Source organism: Caloenas nicobarica, chromosome 3 (assembly GCF_036013445.1).
Source record: "Caloenas nicobarica isolate bCalNic1 chromosome 3, bCalNic1.hap1, whole genome shotgun sequence".
NCBI lineage: Eukaryota > Metazoa > Chordata > Aves > Columbiformes > Columbidae > Caloenas > Caloenas nicobarica.
The window spans coordinates 21,256,537-21,278,076 of NC_088247.1; the positions used below are offsets into that span (position 1 = coordinate 21,256,537).

Here is a 21,540-nt window from a genome sequence, read left to right on the forward strand (position 1 = left end):
AACAAATATTATCAAGAATGAGCTATTTGATCAGGTGTAGCTTGGAGATGGATTTCATTTCAGGTAACTGCCTCAAAGTGATAATAATTTTCTGTGCCTTATTTGCCTGTCTAAACTTCTTTGGTCTGCAGACAATAAACAATCTAGAAAAGAGCTATTGACACATTTGCAGGACTTCCTGCGTTTATCAGGGTGATTCATGTTTTAAGCACACTTGTATGTTGGGTATAGTTTTACTGAATCTATTCAGTTATTCAAATTTACATTTGTCTCTCAGTTACTCAGAGTGGCAGGAATATATATAACATGGAGTCCTGAAATACGCTTCCTCGTTTTCCCCTGAATTTCTCCTTAACCTTTTCATTTTGCACTTCCTACTTATTAGCCCTTTTCCCTTTGCCTTCTACTATTCTTTACACATCTTGATACCTTAACTTTTTGCTTACAGTCTGTGGAAACTTCCCTTCATTATCTTCTTTCTCATTTCACAGTTACCTAAAACTCCTTTTTTTTTTTTTCTTTTTAAGCTTTTCTTTTGTTTTGCTACAACAGAGATGCGAGACCAGCTGTTTCCACTTGCAGATTCCCTCTGTACCTTTTCACGAGCCTTCCTGTTCCTTCTGTTACTGCTTGGACTCAATCCTGCTCTACTAAAATTTCTTGGGGGGTTGAGGTTTTTTTGGTTTGGCTGGGGTTTTTTTCTGGTTGATATTGGGTTTTGGTTTGAGAAGGAGAAATGAGGTATCTCTCTGTGACATTTGGGCAGTGCAGAAAGTACATCCCAGTTCTCCTGACTATTTCTTAATGAATGAGAAAGAATAAAACCCTGTGCATTGGGAAATGTAACACAAACCTGGGAATCATTTGTGCAAGATATTAGCAGACTTTTTATTATCACACTGTCTCTGCTTATCAGATGGAGCATAACTGTTTATCTAGTGGAAGCTGTGTTGGGTAGCACTTTCACACCATGGGACTTTTTAGAAATATGATAGGATATATAGCCATGTGGAAGAAAACTCTAATGCAGGATGTCCTGCTGAATGTGTGTTGTAGGAATTAGACTGTGAACTAAGCAGTTCCTTGGTGTGACTAGGAGAGTAAGGGCAGTGATTAAGACTGGTTGCCAAATGGGTCTCTGTTGTGCAATTAAACAGATGAGCTGCTGGAATTCCCTTATGTCATTCTTGCTGCTTCAGTCTGTGGTATGAACAATTGGATCTCCTGGCAGTCACTTATTTCATTTCCTGCTCAGCTTCGTTTCCAAATGAAAAAAATCTTACTTTTGAAGTGAAAATGAGACATCAAAATGCAATGCAATGAATTGGCACTCAGGTGGACTCTTTGCCACCCCCCTTATCTACAAATAGAGAATACAGATTGGGAACTACAGCCTGCCAATCTGAACAATGGGGAGCATATGAGCCAAACATTAATTTTTCTGTCCATCCATTCCACTGCTGAGGTTCAGGCAAAGTACAGTACTATGACAAACTGGCCAGTAACAGCTGTGAAGTACAAAATCTTCCAACCAAACAAAGCATATATAAATTTTACATGGCATATGTTGCCTTCTGTGTAGACCTTAGCTCGACACAGGGGTGAAAATCTTCTTGGCCCCAAAACTAAGTGTTTTGCTTGTTTAAAACAAATTAATTCTAGATTCTCAATCAATCAAATTTTAATAGTCACCACAGGGACCAGAGCTTGGTAGAGAACGAGAGTCACTTGATGTATTCTGGGAAAGCTGTTGTTGAAAACTTGCTGTGTTGTGAGAAGCAAGGCCAAATACGTAAAAACAAAGAAAAAAGCCCACCTCCAAAACCATTTGACAAATCCTTCAGACAAGAAAAAAATCCAGAAACTTTGCTTGGTCTATATATCAAGAAAAAAAAGGTCTGAGTATTACTGGAGAAAAGATACTGGGATAATTCTTATCCAAACTGTAAGTTTGATTGGTTATTTTCGCTATAATTTGTCATGCCTGAGGTCCTGGAGGAAGGAATGGAAGAGAAGGTACTCTGAAAACACACAGTAAGGCAAAATAGAAGTTTGTGCTATTTCCTTAAAGAGGTAGACTTGTGCCATGACTGATTAACCAGATGGTTGTCTAAGCATTGTCACAGTTAAGCAGATAACCATTAAGCTTGATATTCATGTCAAGCCATGCTGTGGTGACTGCTTGGAATTCCTTCTCTAGACCAGAAAATGACTTACGGTACCTTGTAAGTTAATCTTTTGTTACCCTGCTTGTCCAACAGAGTTGAGATACATGTTGTGTGTCTTTCAGCAGGTTGTGACCTGTCATACAGTTGCCAAATAGCTTCCTTAGAATAAAATTACTGTCTGTTTAGCAGTAAGGACAAATACTAGAGAGTAAACATAAGTAAACAAGTTGCCTATCATACCCATCATAGCCCTAAATAACCCCCATTTTGTCATGGCCTTGAGAAACCTTTCACAGTTTAGACTTCAAAAACTTGTTCGTCTCTTTTGCTCTTCTCCCCAGAGAAGTGCACCTCCTAAACCTGCACAGAGGGGTAGTTTCCTTTCACTGTGCTCTTGGCCTTCTGCCTCCTTTCGCCAAAACAAATTTTATGGTCAGGCTGAAGAGGCTGGGAAAATAATCAGAGCTCTTAATTTGAGCAATATCCCTTTATCATTCCTTTGCTGTTCACTTGTAGGTGCCTATTTTGCGCTTATGTTTAAGAAAAAGATCCGCCCTTGACAGAACACATTTCCAGCATACGTGGTAAGATGCTTTAATGGGTAGTTACACTGCTGAAAATATAACATCTTTACTTCTAATCCGAATACATGTAACTTTGGGAGTCACTTCTGGTGACTCATATGATTTCTCCATGTTATACTGCAATGCCCTTCACCATCACATTTCTGCTTCTTGTATAGACATTTAGAAATGCCTGAGGGTAAGTTATCCTGTATTATTGCCTTTAGTAAGCTAACCAAGCCAAAATTTTAAATTCTTTCTCTAGGAGAAACATTTTTCAATTCAGTGGTCATCCTTACAGCTTTCCTTGGAAGAACCTCCTGTTTCCAAAAATCTTATCAAAACAAGTTCAATATGTTCTGAAGCCCATGTATTAGAGAAAGATTACCTTTATTCAGACACAAGTGGATTGTTTGAATAATGGGATACATGCTTTTGCATTACATGTCTGCAAAACTGCGGGGGGAAATGAAGCCAATTAAACGGTTTATTCTGCATACCAGTGTCAATATGGAAGGAAAGTACATGGGTAGATTCCTCAGAAACTTCTTGGAAACAAAAAGCAACTAAGCCAAACATACTTATGTGGGAAAGATCCAAGAAGTTATAGAACAATTTTAAGAGAGCCATTAGACTGAAAGATCAAAACAATTTATTTGAATAATCGTCTATATATGGAGATGTTTCCGATCGTTGATTCCTGGTTAACTCCATGCGCTGGTATTCACTTTGCAAAAAAACACTGCCCACATAGGGAGATAACCAGAAACAGTTACAGGAACGGCTTTAGTTGTGGGGCTGCAACAAGAGCTTTCACACTGCACTTGCTAGCGCTAATTAGGAAGGTCGATTTTCCAGCAGCTTTCTCCACCTTGGAGAATGACACTTGTCTGATTTTGCATCAACTATATTTTGGAAAAGCTCACACATCCATGAAAAAGAAAAGAAAGAAACGTGGAAAGAGTAATACAGTATGAGTATCAGACTGTGGGAGTCCTTAAAGAAAATAAGTTTATGCCTACCATGACTGAGTTGCTAGGAAAGCTTTTAATGGCTTACAACTTGAAGGGTTTTAGCATAACAAATCAGAAATATGGAACTTATTTACTGTTTAAATTCCGTGGGAAAATACTGTAGAAATGTTATCCTTGGATGTGAAAGGTTAGCGTTTGTACAGAGTATCCAGAAAACCCGGAGGGAATTCCAGCACAGGGAATATCAGCTATCTTACTTATGATTTAGACTGAAAGAAACTCTGGAAAAGCACCCAGTGAATGCTCAGGGCACTCCTGTCTGTGCATGTAGACAGAAAAACCAAACAAAAACCTCAGCATTAGTGACACTACATAAATTCATTCAAAGTAGTAACACCTGTTGCCTTTCATCCAACCATGCTTCCCAGCAATCCATTATACTCAAAGCCCATAACTTTTCCAGCCTCAAAGTCTCATCTCATTACAATTTGTTTGTATCCATTGGTCTTTGAACCAGTCCAGTTCACAAACAGGGAGTGTGAGCGATTGCAGAAGGCACTGGACTGAATTTGGAACAGCTCAAACTGCAGCTCAGTGCTATATGCCCAGTGTGGTTCAGAACAGTGTCTGAGCATCTATCCGCTTAGACCACCAGATAGCAGCTTAGCATCTTCTCATGACTCTCCAGTCATGATCCACTGTTTTTCACTGAAGCCTACAGTTAGGCTTCAGAAATATTTTGACTGCTTTGTGCAGGGCATGAGCGGATCTGAGGTGCTCTCAAGATCAGTCTTCCAATGAAAGAGAATTAATGATGTGAGTCAGGTTCCTAGGATTTTTTCTTCAAAATGTTTGACTGAAGTAATCTACCTGCAGGTTAACATCTCTTGAAATAGCTTAGGTCAAATGACAGTCATCATGCATCGAAACAATGTTCAAACCACACAAAATCATACATGTATCTCGAGTCTAACGTATCAGCTATTTCAAGCAACATTCTGCATGTGTCCAGATGTCAGGTAAGAGGCAACACATAAAATACACCGCAGAGTCATTTAACAGTGAAAACTAGCCCTGCACGTTGGGTAACATTCATCCTATACACACTTACATGTTTATTGTATGATAAGAAGAGCTTCTCCTGGAAGCAGCAGATTTTTTCCATTGAATATAAATGGCATACCTAGTTTAGACTTAGGCAATTAATTTTCAATGTCTAAGTTAATTAAAATAAGTCTCATCCCCATATCAGTCTTTGAAGAGCAATGGTCACAGATTGTGCTGTCATGTATTGTTAGAATAATCCCAGCAGAATACAAAAGCTTAGTTCCAAAAGGTGTTTTTAGGAATCAGACCAAAAAACAAATCTGAAATATCCACAGAGTTGCTAACATCAAAACCTTCTCATCACTATGGAAACAAATCCAGTGGGAAATGTCTGAATATTTATTTTATGTACCAGTAATTTCTAACAACATAACTTCAACCAGTCCTCAGTAAAAACACAGTTCGCAATATTTTTAATCTGATGTCATATTCAGAATGTCTGGGCAGTTTATTCGAGGAAATATCTGTCTGCATACAGATAAATATGCTAAATATAGCATAGGTTAACTTCATATAGATGTGACTAAAGATAAGCTATAAGGATGCAAAAACAGTGACAGAACTAATCAAGCTTACTAAAATATCTATATAGTTGTTTAGGAAAAAAAATTACTATTTTACTCTTGCCAAAACAAAAACCACAAAACCAGCATCAGATATGGCTAAAAAATCAGAACCCGAAAGAGGTAACTATCATAGAATACCAGGTTGGAAGGGACCACAAGGAACATCCAGCCGAACTTTTCTTGGCTAAAGCACAGTCTAGACAAGATGGCCCGGCACCTTGTCCAGCTAAATCTTAGAAGTGTCCAATGTTGGGGAATCCACCACTTCCCTGGGAAGATTATTACAACGGCTGATTTTTCTCATCATTAAAAATTTCCTTCTTGTGTCCAATCAGAAACTCCCCAGAAGCAACTTGTACCCATTACCCCTCCTCTTCTCCATGTGACTCCTTGTAAACAAGGAGTCTCCATCTTCTTTGTAGCTACCCTTTAAATACTGGAACATGGTGATGAGGTCTCCCCTAAGCCTTCTTTTCTCAAGGCTGAACAAGCCCAGTTCTCTCAGCCTTTCCTCATATGGCATGTTGGAATAAGTCCATGTGAGAAGTGCTATAAGAAAATTTGCCACTATGACACAAATCACAGGAAGATTAGAACTAGAGTAGCTCCACGTTAATGTTAGTGGTTGTGGCTGTGTTATGGTGATAATCTGATTCCCATTTCTCATAAAGTTCCCTAGTGTAAACAAGGATCTGATCTTAGCAATATACAAAACCTACACACAGAGGCTCACAGTCTGCTCATTAATACACTTGCTAATGATGCCTAACCTGGTATCATTATATGACCCATTTTCTAGTTAATTCCAGACTTCATGTGAAATAATCTCATAATACTTGACGGTATCTTTTCAAAGCATATCTAACCTCACATTTACCTATATTGACACTTGTTGCTACATCCAAAAGACAAATAATTCTTGAAAAGTTTTAAATCCCAGTAACAAATCTGGTTGTCTATTTTACCATTCTTTCTAACTCACTTCTGCATTCTAATGAGCCTTCTACTTATGTTACTTGTTGATCCTTTTAAAAGTTACAGCATTACGTCTTCTTCAAAAGTTGACTGGATTATGGCAAATGTAACATCACTAATTGACCAGTGAACAATATTCCCATTCTCAGTTTCTAAGAGGTTAATTTTACTCTCCACTTAACAGATTCAGTGTAAACTTTAGTTTTCCTTCATGAGTCTGTGCTTGAAATATTGATATACAAAGTCAGTGAAATGATACTGAAATAATACAGTTCAGATGGTTCATGCTTTTTTCTTTTGTTCCATACTTGTGAATAATGAGATAGTCAACTTTAAATTTATATCAGGAACTTGGCTAATGCTTACTCGGTACTTAGCCAGACAGATTTTGGTATACAGTATTGGACAAGGTTTCTTGCTGACCTGAAGGGAGGCAAACATTTCCCCCTTGAAGCTCATATTTATTAATTTATTTATTGCAGCCATAAGTCATGGTGGGAGGAGAGTCAGAAAATTACAGATTTTCAAAGAATGATGTACTAGTAAACTGATCACTGAATATCAATTGTATCATGAAAATTTTCACATCAATACTTTCCTTCAAACAGCACAGAATTCAGCTGGCCACAATCAGTATTTCCCTGTCTGTCAATAAAATAGTCTACTCTTAAACCCTCACCACTTAAATGGCAGTATGGGAGCTATTTATTTCTTATTATGCATCCAGCAGAAGAGTATTACTTTGTAAAGAATTCTTCATATATTCGTCTGACTGAGTATTGGATTATTTAAAATTTATTTTTAAGTATTTAAAAAGTTGGGATTAATCACTAATTTAATATTAGCCTTAAAGTTACTAAATTTAAAAAGCAAACAAACAAACAAACAAAACTTACCCAATAAAGTTTTAAAAAGAGAGAGAGAGAAAGGGAAATAACAACTAAAATGAAAATTTGGAATAGAAAAAGCTTGTGTAGTGATGAGGAAAAAAAAGTATGACAAGCTGAATAAATTAACCATAACACGTGGTAAGATGACAAATATTCACCATAAATTTTCAGCATAAATATTTATATTCAGATGAAGCTATTGCTGTCAGTGGATAAACTCCTTTTTTTCTTTCAAGCAGAAGGATAAACAACAGAAGTTAATACAAATCCACAACATTAATTGCAAAAGAGTGATATAAAAATATAGAAGTTATAAAAACTTAATAAAAACAAGGTAAAGAAAAAGCACTTAGAACAGTTTTCCGAAGGAAAACAGAACTGTAAGAAAATATTGTCTTATATCAAAAATGCACCTGGTAATTCAATTAAAAAAACTATTGCAGAACATTCTATTCTTAACTATATCCGGAAGTAGCTGCTGAGCATCTGTACCAATGACGTCTATTTCAATACGTACTTTCCTTGGGGACAGCAGAGCACCGAAAAACAATGCTGTGAGAGCTACAATATCTGACCATTGCAATGCTAAGGTTTGTTTGTCCGCTTGCTTTTAATAAAACTGCGGTAATTTCTTCCATTTTCTAGGGGATCACATAGGCTCTTGGCAGCAGATACAATATTAACTCATCAGTAATCTCAGTCTTCTCTAGGTTTTGAGGAAGAATTTCATCAAAACATAAGCACAAAAATTAGATTTGTTTTAAGAAATAAATACTTAGAAGCTAATATTTGGTAGAACATCATTAATTTCATTTATTTATACAGACTTATTCATGCCTTCAGTGTACAGAGCTTGGAGTGTTGATTCATAGATGAAACATATGTCAGTATTCACCTGAAGCTACTTTCACACGTTCGCCACTATCTTTTTAATCACCTGATCCCACATTCTTTAAAATGAAGTCACCTGGCCAGGCAAGCTGGAGCTGGCTCTGAGAATTTTTCCAGAAACAGATGGCAGAGAAAGGTACTTAGAGAATTTCCACTCTGACTGCTTATCAGAAAGGATCTTCTTGAGAAACTGGTCTCTAAAACAACCTCTCTTCTAATAAAATTTAAGGTGCATTCCTAATATGTGATTAGAAGCACAAAAACTCTGTTGGATTTTATAAATAACTACAAAGTCCTGACAGATCTCCTTATGAAAGCAGAAGGCAACGTTGTACATAATCTAGTAAGTCTCGTTGGTGTTAGAACTGAGTTATCCTGTTCATCAGAAAATGGTTGGCCTCAAACAGGTCAGAGAGTTTCTTGGATATAGTTCCTGAAAAGGGATGGCACATACTAGCCTGCAATTACATTTACACAACATGCAAAGTTAGTAGACTAGAGAAACCCTGTAACAGTCTTCTGGGGATAACTTTGGCCCTCTGTTAGCGCTTGCTTACTCTGAGGATGCAATTTTTCTAATGCAGGTAAGAATGTTGCCTTTTATTTTCAGGAGTAAGAAGCACTTCAATTAGAGAAAACAAAACAAGATAAATTATTTATTTAAAATAGAAAGTCGTGAACTTATTGTTCATGAGAGCTGCCTGTGGTGGCTTGACTTTGGCTGCCTGGCAGACCTCCACCCGGTTGTTCGTTCACTTCCCCTCCTCAACACAACAGCTGGGAAAATAAGATGGAATAGCTCATGGATCAAGATAAAGATGGGGAGATCACTTACCTTCAACCATAATGGGAAACAAAATACTTAACTTGGAGAAAATTAATTTAATTTATTGCTAATTAAAATAAATATAGGTAGTGGGGGGAGGGGGAGGGAAGCTAAAACACCTTATCTTCACCCACTCCCTCCTTCCTAGGCTCATTTTCACTCCTTCATTCCTGACCTCCTCCCCTACCCCAGGTGGTGCACAGGGATGAGGAATGGAGGTTGTGGTCAGTCCGTAACTCCTCTGCTGCTCCTTCCTCCTCACACTTCTCCCCTGTCCCACTGTGTGTCCTTCTACAGGTTGTAGTTCTTCAGGATAAACCAGCTCCAGTGTGGCGTCCTCCACAAGCTGCAGTTCCTTTGAGAAATATCCACCTGCTCCAGTGTGGAGTCTTCCATGGGCTGTGGTGTGGGTGTCTTCCATGTGGTCCCGCACAGGTGCCAGGAAATACCTCCTCCGCCGTGGTGTCTCTCACAGGCTGCAGGAGAATCTGCTCCAGTGCCTGGAGCACCTCCTCCCCTCTTTCTTCTCCCACCTTGGCTTTCACAGGGTTGTTTCCCTAACCCTTTCCCCCTCACTCTCTGCTGAGTGGTTTTTTTTCCCTTTCTTCAATACTTTTTTCCGAAGGTGCCCCCACCTCAGCTGGGGGGCTTGGCTGTGCCCTGCGGTGGGTGGTTGGAGCCGCTGGAACTGACTGTGTCTGGCACAGGGCAGCCCCGGCCTCTCCCCACAGACACCCCTGCAGCCCCCAGTGCCCGGGCACCCACACCCAGTACAATATTATTGAAGATGAGAAAATTGTAATTAGTTCACATGGTGTGGGGGCTGCTGGTGGCCATAATGGCAGTATTTCGTCCTTATCCATCATGATTCTTCAGCCTGATCCCCATGGTCTCAAAATTTGAGAGGCAATAATTTTTACCATCGTTTATTTGGCCTTTAGCCTCTCAATTGATAAACCCAACAGGGATGTCAAATATTAATTGTGGCTATTTCAGAAATGTTATGCTGGGACAGGACCAGACGCTTTCACAGTAGCTCGAAAACACCCATTGGGCAGTAATGAGGCTCCCTTGCTGCCATTCTGCCCCCATGTCAGTTATAGAGCAGCTGCCTTCGCCATCTTCTACATGCCAATCCACAGAGTCATCCAGTGAACCCGGCTTCGCTATTTTAAGATTCCATTGAGCATATGATGTGGCCATAAATAGAAACATGTTTGAAGACAAATAAATACAAAATAAATTCCTCATTTTAGCTCGTGCAAAGACTGAAGAAAATAACTGTCCTTCCAACGTGAAAGTCAAGGCAGTTTTTTGCCATTTTTAGCTAGCGGTTCATCTGTTTCCTTTGAATTAAGGAATATTTCTGTACTTCGAAAGCACTGTAATCTGAAGAAATTAGAATCTATTTTGTTGCTTTCCAGTATCTTAACAATTTTCCTCCTTTTAAATTGATTTGAAATCATTTCCATTTTAATTCAAAATGGAAATTTCTGCCCAGCTGATAATATTCAAGTTCCCAATTTCTGTAAAAATTAATCACCCTGTTTGGTTTCTGTTGGCAGGAACTGATGAGCTATGCAGTCAGTGATCACACCTGCTGGTGCTGCCTTGCTTGAGGTTTCGGTCTCTGCTTTACCCCGTGTCAAACAGCTGTTTCTAACACCATGTGAGCACAGCTTGTGCTGGCGATGACTGGGACATGATGATGCTCAGGACAGATATCTGATCTACTGAGGCCTCTGTCAGTACTGTGAGACAACATCCATTGGTGCAGTTTAAAGCTATCTCTCTTTACACAATGCAAGAACACTTTCAGGCCTTCAAAAACATGGAGAAAATGGTGGTTTATGGCAAAAACCTGTAAGCTTTGGAAGGGTTTAAGTGTTTGCATATTCAGTTATAAAGGTCTCACACCTCCACTCTGCAGGTGTGGCAGTTTATGAAAGCTGAAGCTCTTTTCCACAAAGAGCAGCAGAAGGACCAGTCTCAAATTTAAAACAAAGTAGTGTAAATTATGACAGGCAAAATGCAAGGTATAACAATACAGGGAATTTGAAAGGTAGTACCAGAAGTCATGCAAGGAAATATTGATAGAATAGCAGAAGTGAAAGCTCTAAAATAATTCTAGCTTTGCTCAGCCTGAAGAAGCAACTTGAACAATCTAGTTGAAAACCCATCAGAAATATCCCTAGGTATTTGTTCACTCTACACCTTTTAGCAACCCAAAGTTATTCAACTATTTTTATGTGGTGACTTGATGAAGACTCTGTAGGGAAACTTGCACATTCTCATGTGCTTGCATGAGGTCTGATAAGCACTCTATAGGCTTACATGAATCACAGTTTTTAACATATAGAAGATTAGATGCCCAGACTTGGGCAGGCTCATTACAGACAGAAGAGCTCTTTTCCTTCTGAACAGGTTAATGGCTTTTCTAAAGTTAAATCAAGTACTGAGTATTTCAGTAAGAAGTTTTATTTGCAGTCTACCCAGGAGATGATTCACTGTAGCTTAGGGACAGAAGCATTGTCGACATCAAGTAAGGGCCATCCATAACCCTTTGGGAGAAGTATTAGAATGATAAATGCATAATTAGTTCATGAATCACATAAAAACCTTGGGAAGAGATTTGAATCTGAACAAAGTGGAAAAAATAAGGAAATGTCATGAAAGGAACCAATGATTTTATATCATGATTCTCTCTGTTGAAAGTGATACCCAGGATGGAGGCTAATCTTTTCACATAAAGTTAAGGCCCCACTAAGCACAGAAACAACGAAAGAGACACTCAAGGAACTAAACTGGATGGTTGCATGCAGAGAGTAGTGATCAATGGCTCAATGTACAGATGGAGATCAATGATGAGTGGTATCCCTCAGGAATCCATACTGGGGCCAGTACTGTTTAATATCTTCATCAAGGACATAGACAGTGGGATCGAGTGCACCCTCAGAAAGTTTATGGATGACACCAAGCTGAGAGGTGCAGTTGACACACCTGAGCGACGGGGTGCCATCCAGAGGGTCCTGGCCAAGCTCAAGAAGTGGCCCCATGTGAACATTATGAGGTTCAACAAGGCCAAGTGCAAGGTCCTGCACCTAGGTTGGGGCAACCCCTAGTATCAATACAGGATGGGGGTGAAGGGATTGAGAGCAGGACTTGGGGCTACAGGTGCACGAAAAGCTGGACGTGAGCCGGCAATGTGTGCTTGCAGCACAAAAGGCAAATCGTATCTGAGGCTGCATCAAAAGGAGTGGGGCCAGCAGGTTAAGGGAGGTGATTCAGCCCCTCTACTCCACTCTGGTGAGACCCCATCTGGAGTACTGTGCCCAGCTCTGGAACCCTCAGTACAGGAAAGACATGGACCTGTTGGAGAGGGTCCAGAGGAGGCCACAAAAATGATCAGAGGGCTGGAACATCTCTCCTATGAGGAAAGGCTGAGAGACCTGGTGTTGTTCAGCCTGGAGAAGAGAAGGCTCCGGAGACACCTTATTGCAGCCTTTCTATACATATAGGGGACTTGTAAGAAAGAGACAAACTTTTTAATAGGGCCTGTAACGATAGGACAAGAGGTAATGGTTTTAAACTAAAAGAGGGCAGATTCAGGCTAGATATATGAAAGAAATTTTGTACAATGAGGTTGGTAAAATACTGGCACAGGTTGCCCAGAGAGGTGGCAGATGCCCCATCCCTGGAGACATTCAAGGCCTGGCTGAATGGGGCTCTGAGCAACCTGATCCTGTTGAAGATGTCCCTGCTCATTGCAGGAGGACTGGACTAGATGACCTTTGAAGGTCCTTTCTAACCCAAACCATTCTATGATTATTTGATTCTAAATTATTAATGTTACAGCATAGAGCATCCATGGCATAACATGCCAGCTTTTATCTAATAGTTTTGAAAGAATGTAACAGTTAAATATTTGAGCTGTGTGTAGTTAAAAAAAATCAGTGACAAATTTGAAGGATTATATCAGTGACAACCTTTAATGTACCACCAAAAATGAACACACTGGATCTGAACAGGAACCCTGGAAGTATAATTGGAGGAAGAATTATAAATCGCCTTGTTAAAATCATATGGGTTTGTTATGGGCAATAATGCTGGTAATATTTCAGCTAAATAGCCAGTAAAGGATATCTAACTACTTTATTTGGACTTCAGAAAGCATTTCAAACAACGCACTTAACAGGCAATTATGGAACTAAATAGATATTAATACATGGTAAAAGATAATGAACCTCCAAAGTGAGAATGCTTAATTCCTTGAAACGAGATACACTAGAACACGATCCACAGACTTAGGTGCCTTCAATAGCCTTTTTATATATACCCACAAAGTTCCTTTTCATCATACAAGAAGGAAAGAGAGCGAAAAAATATATAACCAAAAATTAAGATTAATCCACGATTTACAAAACTAGGCTAGTAGGCTGCAAATGTTCTAGGAAACTTTGTTTCTGAGGAAGTTAACCTCATTAAAAACAGATTCCAGTCTGTGCAGCCTCTAGGAGACTACTTAGTAACTACCTGGGAAAAAGAATAAATTTGAACACTGATGTGGAAAACTGATCCATGTGAAAGACTATGACAATGTCTTAAACATTGCCAAGCCTTAACATGGAAGTCTGACCTAGTCACTTCAAACAAATTAATGAATAATATTAAAATGGAGTTATAAGGGGATGTACGTGACAAAAATAGGAGACAAGGGAAACCCTCTAGTAAACTGAAATGACTAGATGAGATCTATAAAATAATGGTTAATAAGGTATTCTGTTTTTACTTACCTCAGCATACTAGAAGGAGTAATTGCGTGGAAAGAAACACAAGAAAGCATTTGTTTACAAACTGTGTAAATAACCTATGTAAGGAATTGCCACATGATATGCAACCATTTAACAGCATTAAAAGCATGTTTATATGGAGTCACCACAGATAAAATCACTTATAAGGGGAATGGCTGTTGTGCTTCAGGGCATAATCAAACCAACATAATCAAATCAGGAAACAATGGGGCTAGAAAGAAAGTTGGTGTTGGGGAAATAATACTTACGTTTGCTAAGTATATCTGGGCTTCCTGCTTCACACGTTCATAAGCTCTTGTGATATAATGTTGTGTGTTCTCTCACATCATAAGCCAAAACACTATGTCTGACTAGGTTTATTGCTTACTCTGTTCCCAAGTGAAACATATCTTTTTGTAAGTCTCTAGTTTCCTAAATGATTTTAGCAGCTCAAGTGAGCCCTGCAGATCCTACATCCTGCATCTCAGGACACGGTCAGAGCTGTACAAAATTGGTCACTCTTACAGAAATTGTCTGACTTCAAAGATTCCCTTTCTTTTCCCTTTTTTTTTTTTTTCCCTAGTTCAATATGTCATTGATTTTATTTGGCACTATAAATCTGCCAGTCATGTAATCTCTAATTTTAATGCCTTTTAGCTTCTTCCTGGGCTGTTTTTGGCATTTGAGAGTTTGTGGAGATCTCAGGACAGTTTTCCACATCCATTCTGCCTGTTGCACAGCCCTGTGCCATCCAAATATTATCATTCCAGCTGGCCAAGACTGTATGTTGCAGTGAAGTTGACATCTTGAGCACCTCCAGACCCATCTAGAACCACCTAGCTGGGCTGCTGATATTGAATGGATTAGAAGAGTGACATTACAAACTGTAAATAGCAAAGAGACAATCTCTGAATCCTTCCCTATTACACTATGTCCAAACTGGAGCCTCTTGTTTCCCTTTTCTCCAAAAAGATTAAAGATCTTGATCTGCAGGAAGTGACAAAAAAACTTTCCTCGTACTGTTATTGGGCTGATCTCAGGCTGTTTACTCAAGAATGGGCACATACAAGGTCTGGAGTCTGGGCAGGCCATAAATAGGGGACTAGAGAAACTCTAAATCAACTGGTTTAGAGCTTTTTGGTCTTCTCTTGCTCACAATTATCTGAGAAGTAGCCGTATGATAACAGCTCTTGTAAGGTGCTTTGTACCAGGAGGTGCTGGTTATTTTCGGATCCCAACAAGAAAGACACAGAGACTTTCAAGAAAGACTATTTTATTATCATCCCATCTCTTGTCTTTATTAGGATTGTAGGATCATAGGATAAGTAAGGGCAAAAAGGGACCTCAGGAGGTTCCTAGTGCAATCCCTTGCTTAAAGCAGGGTCAGCTATGAGATCACATCAAATTGTTCAGGACTTTAGCCAGTCCAGTCTTGAAAAACTGCAAGGATGGAGGCAGCCAGTGCTAAGTAGAGGGGGATAGTCCCTTCTCTTGGTCTGTTGGCTGTGTTCCCACTAATAGAGCACAGGATGCTCTTGGCCATCACTGTTGCCAGGGCTCACTGATGATTCGGGCTCAGCTTGCTGCCCACCAAGACCTTTTCAGCAGAGCTGTCCCCTGGGCAGGCAGACCCCAGTCAGGATCACTGCAAGGAGCTTTGAAGTACTGATCTGAAGTGTTCTTATTGTTGAAAATGGATGTTCACAATTTACTGACTCACTGTAACAGCACTATCCATGACACTGAAGGCCACAGGAGTTAATCTCCCCACAGTTTACCAGCCTGTGAATGCATATCTTAGTAGTTGCCTCAAGGTGCAGGATGACAAACGGATTCCTGTTTCAGTCCAACCTTTTCCAAAGGATGTCAGATCAATCTACTACTGCATCCAGTGTTAAATTAATAGCTAGCATTCTTCAGTAAGTCTAGTATCCTACTCTGAGAAACACATTTTTACCACTCACTGACAAGTAAGACATCTATGTCCTGTAATGTTACACTCTATCACTGAAATGAATGCGCAAAGTATTTTTTTCTTGTGTTTTTCTCTTTCACTTGCCATAGCAACTTCTCCTTCAATCCACTCTTCAGTCAGATTCTAGGACACAGAGAACCGTCAGCATTACTGTCAACCATGAAGTCTTGCTTGGTGTGTATTAGTAATCTTCTGAAAAATGTTCTTTATATGTAGCTTTTCTTTGTATTCAGTGCTATATCTGAAGGTCCTTCTAACTGAACATTTGCTAATGACACTCTGAAAGTTGCCTTGATTAACACCTCTACCTGTTTACCAGATCTGTTTTGAAACTCTTCTTTTACCTGATGACCTTTTGTCTACTTGACTACAGCTCTTGCATTTCATTAGCAATGGCTGCCCTTGCACCTAGTTTTCTTTTAACTGTTGTGGATTATTACGAGGCATGTAGAAGAGATCACACCATTCAGCTGAATTTCCCACTGACACCTTTTGAAGAAAATCTGTAAACACCTTTACAAGCCTCATGTATAGTTCACAATGTCTGGGAAATGATTATGAGTATTTCCTGAAATTATTATTTCTTCAAGAGCAAACCATTTCAATTTCTAGTTATCAAGCAGCTTCATTTTTTTGTTCATCCAAGATGCTAATTTATATTTGCTTTAGTAATTTATTTTATTCCATGGTGGTAATTTCTTGCTTCTTTCTCTTTATAAACAGATTGCATTATGTTTACACAGAGTGGCCTTAAGCGGTTTCATTTTTTCGTGGTTTTATTTATTTTATTTTTTTTATTATTGCTCCATTTCTATACTACAGGCAAAGTTCAAATTTTTTTTAAAAAAAGGTTCTTCATATAAACTTCCATCTTTTAAGAACAGGTTTATGTCAGCTTTAATACTCTGATGGTACATATGAGAAAAAAACAAAAGTGGAAAAGCATAACAGAAAAAAATGAACCTGATATTTTGGGCCCAAATATGGATTCTGTATGCTGTGATGGAAAACTAACCTTTCCAGGTGATCCATTGGATATACTAGAAAATCCGGTTCAGTTCTTTCAGATTCTAGAGCTATTTTTTTTAATGGAGATAAATGGCTTTGTGTTCAAAACAATGAAAGCTTCCATTAGATATCCCAGCCTAAAAATCTCACCGTGCTTTCTTGTACAGAATCACCAAGCCACCTGCAATCCTGTGATCCTCTAAACAGGAACTTGCCAGGTTTTAAATTTTCCAAGGCTGTTTGTCTAGGGCTTCCATTTTCAGTAGACTGTAACAACTCAGTTCCCATAATCATTGCTCTATAGTGTCTTCCTGTCACTTGTGATCATCCTACCTCTTGTAGTCTGAAAAATAACAAAATTCTTCTCATTAACAAGACTCACACTGCCTTTCCATTTAGTTCTTTATAAGGTATGTGGTTTGTCAGAATGAAGTCTGGATTTGAAAATCCAGATAGAGAAACCTGGGAATTCTTCTTTTAACCTTTGTAGAAACAAGGTCAGACTGGTCCTGCTGCAGGCAATAGTAAATGAAATTACAGCTTACAGTTTCTTGATTGCACCTTGTGATGTCCGAGGCTACAGTCAGTGCTAGGACTGCCAGCTCTCATCTCAGGCAACAAATTCTGTCTCCTCCATTCTGTGGCTTGTTCAGCTGCATTCCTCTAAATGGCCTGGAACAAATAGTCTCACTGGAAGTTCCAGATTTGTTACACTCTTAATCATAAACTCAGCTATTTAAGGAGTACTTTGTTTATACTGGATTTTTTTTTTTCTTTTTCTTTTTTTCTTAAACAAGCTTCTCATGGATTGTAGCTGCCATGGTCCATAGCTACAAGCCAGCCCTCCTGCTAGCTGTCACTCACACCCACATACTTGCCACAGCGTTGTCCTTCTTTTCTTAAAGGAACTGTTCCCATTTCTCATGCTATGTTGTATGTATCACTATTAAAAGAGACGTCAATATGTTTACTGTCTTACTAATAATTAACAGCAAGAAATTCTTTGCAAAGACCTTCTGAGATTAGTCAACTTTGACTTGCTGATAGCCCTGAAAGAAAAAGATATCACAGGTACCTGAAATCATCTGAGATTGCCTGACGTGTTATTCATTCCAAACAAATAACATATGCAAGACAGGAAAACACCTGGCACAGTCTTGGATGTCACTCAAGTTTTGACTTTCTCAAATATTCCTGCCTTCTTTCATCATTCCTCTTTACATACTGCAACTGTGATTTGCATTTCTGCCAGTCTCCAAAGTATGACTACAAACCAACAGTTATTCAGTAAAATTACTCCAATTCTTATTCCAACAATATGCCCACCTTTTCCTTCTCTGTTCTTGGTTTTAATCTACTTTTAACTCTAATCTTTCTGTCCCAAACCTTAGTTTCCAGTCCCTGCAATTTTCTTTTCATTTTTGCTGTTTCTTTCCTCCACCCAGTCATCCTTACCACAAATGTATTTGCTTTTTGCCGGAGAAAAACTCTGTTCTGGATCCTATGGACTTGTATTGTTTGGCAGTGGTGTTGAGCAGGTTCCTGACACTTTCTAGAGATAATTTTGAGGCTGACTTGAGAGAGAAGGAGCTCGGGGAAAGGAGTCAGGGATACAAGTAAATCTTTTGTTTATTTGCTTGTTTCCTCTGTTCCCCTTCAGAAATGCAATGGAAAGAGTCAAAAGGTGGAAATGCATTTCCTAAGTTTGAGATCAGCACTATGGTCTAAAAGATATACATGTGGTATACTGAACATTCTTGTATTTTGATCCTTTTTTCGTGATAACTACCTGCAAAAATGAATCAGGGAACAAGACAGGTCTTATTGCCATCAATTATTAGTTTACCATGGGGTAAAAAAAACCCCAAGAATGTAAACATGTGGAAGCTGTAAAAATTTTTCACAGTGGAGGTCAATTTACAGAAATTTATATGATGGAAAAAAAGACTTTGGGTCTAAATGCAAGACCGATGGAGATGCCTAGTTCCATATAGAGGAATAAAGGTACCTCCAAACCAGAAGTAGAGGTGGACCATTGCAAAGCCAGAACAAAAGCCCCTTTCTCCAAGTGACACTGAGTACCTAGAGCCCAGGGCTTCTGTTCTACTTAACACCAGTTGGGAAAAAGAAGATGCATGGTCATGCTTTTGCAGTATATTTTTTCATTTTATTTTTTTTTCTTTTAGCAGATGTTTTCAACTTTCATCCTTATTTTTTCTAAACATCTTGTATTTTCCTGGTGACAGAACAGGAAAAATCTCACATGGGCGAGTACGAGAGTATACTCTGGGTTGCTTAATTTCAAACAAACTAGTAATGTCTAGATTTCAGAGTTAACTTTTTAATGTGGCAGAGTAATCACAGTAAGGAGATGGCTGGGGCTCTCTAACTCCAGGTGCTGTAGTGGAAAGATACTTACTCATGCTAAGAAGTCAGATCTGAGCTATTCTACCAGTTAAAACGACATCTATATTACTGGGACATATCTCAGAACATTGATTCATTCTACTGAATGGGAACAGAAGTTGCTTAATTGGGACTGTACATCATGGTGCGGTAGAGCAATCTAGTGGAAAGGGTACAGAAGGGAATTAAGAAGGCTCAGGTTCCCTCTCCAAGTATATACCTTAAGCTATTTTTGTAGTCTTGAGCTATTATTGGTATAATAGAATGATGGGTAAGAAAATTATGTATATAGAGAGGACTTGTGTTCTGGACCTTGTAGGTGAGGTGATGGCTCCATCTACACACTGTTTTGTGTACAGTATTTGTATAAAATGTTGCAACAAATGTTGCTTACTAATAATTAACAGCAAGAAGTTCTTTGCAAAGACCTTCTGAGATTAGTCAACTTTGACTTGCTGATAGCCCTGAAAGAAAAAGATATCACAGGTACCTGAAATCATCTGAGATTGCCTGACGTGTTATTCATTCCAAACAAATAACATATGCAAGACAGGTATATATGCAAGACAAGTATAAAATGTTGCAACAAAACCAGTAAGAAACAAAAGGAGCTACGTCTGCTAAGTTTACCAAAAGGGAGGTCAAGATGTGTTTTTTACTTTGGAGTTTTATTCTGGTACTTTGCCACATCCCAGCTGAGGGAGCCAGAGATTTCAGTGCGATGGGAGAGAAAATTCTTAAATTAGCTCTGCCACCAAAAAAAGTGAAACTATTTCTTTAGTTAGAAACATGTTTTTCTCCTTAGTTTCTCATTGTCAGATATTAGTGGTTATGCCTTGTGAAAGACAAGCTGTGAAGTAATGCCTGTGGTCTGCCACAGGCAGCCCACAACAACATTTCAGCTGTTGCTGAAGTCTAGGAACAATTCAAATTATTCTTCTCCATGCTATGGGCATGGGGCTGCCGAGTAGCTTCACTTCCCAGTATATATATATATATAATTTTTCTTTAAACAACAGATGCTAAATAAATGTCAAAATATTAGCATCTGTCTAAATAACTGTCTTGGTAAATGAAGATGATATTTTATGTTTAGAAGTTTTGCATAAGGAAAGGAAAAGTTATTTTCCAGCAAGAAACCCAAAAGTTGTGTGGGTTTTTTTTCCCCAAGAAACAATCACTGAGCATTATAAGCTTTTTTTTGAGGGCACTAACTTTTCCAAGGGCAAAACTCCTCATATTACTTTTCATCTTAAATGGAAAATATCCTGTGGTAAAAATATGTGTCTACATTGAAGTTAAATGGATTCTACCAGAAACTGAAAAGCTTTTATCAAATGCATTTGTGATAATCTGTGAAGAACAAAAACTCACCCCTCACCATCTTTCAACTCCTACAGTAACCCAGGAGTACTCCTGGCCTCAGAGCAGGTGTCCATTCCTTCTATGGAAGCTGCTTAGAGTACATTTTCTCCAGAGCCCAAACTGTTTAAAAGTTCTTATTTTTATCTGTCCCTGTGTGGTAATTCCCACAAGGCAAATAATTCTCCAACCTTCAGTTGTGCTTAGGCATACAGTATATTTTTTGTGGCATTGTGCTGTTTGAAATGCAATGGTATCTGTGAAATGATTCGAATTAAACTGGATTAGCCTAAACGATGAGGGAAAAAAAATATAACGAAAGGATAATTGCAAGCTTCTGATATTAAAAACAAATGAAAGGGAAATCAGAACTTGAAACACTCGGATTGAACAAATGTTCAAAAAGAAAATTAACTTGCCCTTCCATATTTCTATGTCTCCTGTATTTTTGTGGGAACATATTGTTTAAATCAGCAAACTGAGTCATTTCGAGCCACTAAGTACTAATTTGCTACTTGTTCTAGGGGGCACATTGGGACATATGGATCATCACATGCTGTTAACCAGTATTGGAATAGAAGTTGTCTTCTGTCACTTTCTGAGCAAGGGGTAGGGTTGATAGAGAAGCACATAAGAAGACATACTGTTGAGCCACAAGACTGTGTATGCAGTTCAGTACAGAGTGGTCTGAGGGCTGCAGAACTGTGAATACGCAGAATAAACAGGAGTATGTTGTTGCCAGTAGGGAATGGATCAAGATGATACGATGCTACATGATGCTGACTGTTTAATGCTGTGCAGCCACTATGTGCTGGCTGACTGAGAATAATGCTAAGGTGGGTTAGACTAATACAATACAGCTCTATGGTTGTACTGCTATGGTTTGCCATGGAAATGTCAGCAAGTGACGATTCAAAAGTGATTAAATGACTGTCGGGTTGCAGTTCACAGCCCAGTTGAGCACGCTCAGAGTTACGGTACAGTGCATGCTATGTAAGGTCAACATGTACCATTTTTGCGGACTCATCTTGCATAAAGT

At 38.9% G+C, this 21,540-nt stretch overlaps 1 long non-coding RNA gene across 1 annotated transcript in view; it reads left to right on the forward strand.

The window, feature by feature from the left end:
* LOC135987116 (uncharacterized) overlaps positions 1 to 21,540 on the forward strand; it is a 28,532-nt gene that overhangs the window by 4,267 nt on the left and 2,725 nt on the right. The window contains exon 2 of the long non-coding RNA XR_010605967.1: positions 2,685 to 2,752. This is a non-coding gene — a long non-coding RNA (uncharacterized LOC135987116). The remainder of the gene's footprint in view (positions 1 to 2,684; positions 2,753 to 21,540) is intronic.